Source organism: Triticum dicoccoides, chromosome 7A (genome assembly GCF_002162155.2).
Source record: "Triticum dicoccoides isolate Atlit2015 ecotype Zavitan chromosome 7A, WEW_v2.0, whole genome shotgun sequence".
NCBI lineage: Eukaryota > Viridiplantae > Streptophyta > Magnoliopsida > Poales > Poaceae > Triticum > Triticum dicoccoides.
In genome coordinates this window covers 264,323,859-264,326,553 of record NC_041392.1, presented here as the reverse complement: position 1 = coordinate 264,326,553, position 2,695 = coordinate 264,323,859, and positions in this window count along the sequence as shown.

Below are 2,695 nucleotides of genomic sequence, written 5' to 3'. Positions count from 1 at the left end.
ACGACTCGTATATGTGTTGAGAAGGAGAGACCCAGCTATGTCTTGAGGGAGATCGGTCGACATCCATACATAACTGAAGGACGGGAAATATGATGGGACAGAGAGAGAGAGGAGAGAGAGGGAGGGAGAGGGAGGGAGAGCGGTAGAGTGCTGGATGGGTGATGGAGTTGCTTCTCGAAGATGGTGGGAGAGGCCTACTAGACAAATTGAGGGTGGAACTGCAATGTTATCAATAAGAGTGGGGATGTGTTTCTGTGTGTGCCTATGCGTGATAGACCTGTCGAGACGCATCCAGGGATGATGAAGGGGAACCATGTGTTTGGTAAGCAAACCTAACTAGATCGGTAGATCAATTGTTGTTTCGGAGGAAGGGAGAGACACAACTAATGAGGTAGATCGATTGGCGTGTGGGTAAAAACGAGTTATAAGGACCTAGCTAGCTATATGTATAGCGAGAGATCAGTCGGTGTACGTCCATTTGTTAGAGGCAAATAAGGCCCAGCGAGATGCATAGACAAAGAGAATGGAGCTAGGAGGTGGTGCGAGAGGCCCAACTACTAGCTAGATAGGGGGAGGAGTGTGCGGTTGTGAGATCAATGAAAAGAGGGGCGAGAGTTTACACGTGTGTCTGACAGTATGAGAGACACGAGGCAAGGACACATAAAGGAGGGGATTGAAGGTGTGTGTGTATGTTGTAGGCAAGCATCGCTGGAGAGGTTAATCGATCGGTGTGTGTCTGAAAGGAGTTGTGGAGACTCTGGGAGAATGACCTAAAGAAAAAATGAATGTGCCCGGTGTATAGAATGCCGAGGGAGGGGGAGGGCGAGGAGGGAGTGTGCATGCACAAGAGAAAGTTAGTGGTAGCTACAAAGGTTAGAGGATTGTGTGGGTGTAAGAGACTAACAAAGATCATAATTTGATATGAAAGCGGATTCATATATTTGAATAGGAGATCATAGTGTTTTAAATATTGCATGCATGAATATAGCGGTGATACACGTGCTGTGCACATGTTATACCATAATGTGATAATGCATGGCGTTTGCAACTCATAACTAAATGCCGAACAATCTAAACCATACTATACATCAAACAATCTCACATTTTATTTGAATTTGTGATAATGTGTGGCGTTTGCAGCTTACAACAAAATATCGAACAATCTAAACAATACAATATATCGAACATTCTCACATTTTATTTGAATTTGTGGTAATGTGTGGTGTTTGCATCCCACATCTAAATACTTGTAGGCGTAGGGGGTGGGGCACCATACATAATGTGATAAACACATTATACATATGAGACATGGTTTAGATTATGAAGATCTATCTAGAGCTAGAAATGTAATGTGATTTGAAATCAAAATAAAGTGGATTCAAAAAATCTAGTTCGAGTTCATATATTACACATAGTTCATATGTAACTCGAGACTAATCATGTGGTGTGCTGTGAAGATAATACACAAACGATGGTTTAACTTGACAATAATGATGATTGTAGATCTTATTAAAATAGAGAAACGAATTCAAATGCTTTGACTTCACAAAAATCAGTATTGTAGATCTTTTTCAAATAGAGAAATGAATTCAAATTTAGTTCATATTGAAGCGGTAGTATATACGTTTGGAATGCACTAAAACGTTCATTTGAGTAGTAGGTTGCATGCATTATACACGTAGCGAAATATTTTAATTGAACATAATATGAATTCAAAGTTTTGAATGCCATTTGTAATGCGCATTGATTTGGTACAGTACATGTTAGGCTTGTCCGGAAATTTCAACCCGCGCCTTGTTAGCCCGAAATATTTAAGATATATCTTTGTCTCGTTGTGCTCCGACAACTCCCTCCATCTCAACCCGCGCCTTGCTATTCCGAAATTACAACACGCGCGAAAACTCCTACCTCCTGTGAAATCCTGACATGCGAAATGCCCGTGGTACCCCTGAACCAAAAGAACCGCCTCAAATCGGTTGGGGTACTTTCGTAACTTACCCCACATTTCGAACAAGCGTGTCTCTAAGCCATGGTTCCCCACTGCCATCCCATCCGCCCACCCCTTCGTACACCGAGGCCGCGAAAACCCATGACGAAACCCCACACCCTGCTCCGTCCGCCACCCAGCCGGAGCCTCTTCCCCGATGATGTCATCCACAGCAACACCTCGACGTCCCTCATCCACCGTACCGGATGAGGATTCGTCATCGATCTCATCGTCCCACCGGTTCAGCCACCCCGTCCTCCACCTCCAAGGAGCTTCCCCGACGTTCCCCTCATCTTTCACGCCACCTCCATTCCCGCACTGTCGTCTTCACCTGCACCACCGGAAGAGCATCATCATTACCGTTTCCTCGGATGAAGCCTAATCGGCGCCACCAAAGAGGTTGTACACTAATTGCTGCATTTTCTTCTTGATTCGATCGCACGGTGCTGTCGGCGCTCGGTCCCGAGCCAACACGGTGTGGCTCCATCCACGGCGGCGTCGCCGGCCACTTCCTCCACGGCATTGCTCCCTCGGCGGCGACGTCCACATCAATAGGAGCTGCTGCTTTAGCTCTCGCTCGCGCTACTGCTCTGCTCTTGCTCTCAGTCCCCTGCCTGGTCTACTCTTGCTATTGCTCTTGCTCGCGCTGCTGCTCTCGCTCTTGCTCTTGCTTGCAATGCCGCTCCGATTTAGCTGCAATTTAGTCGA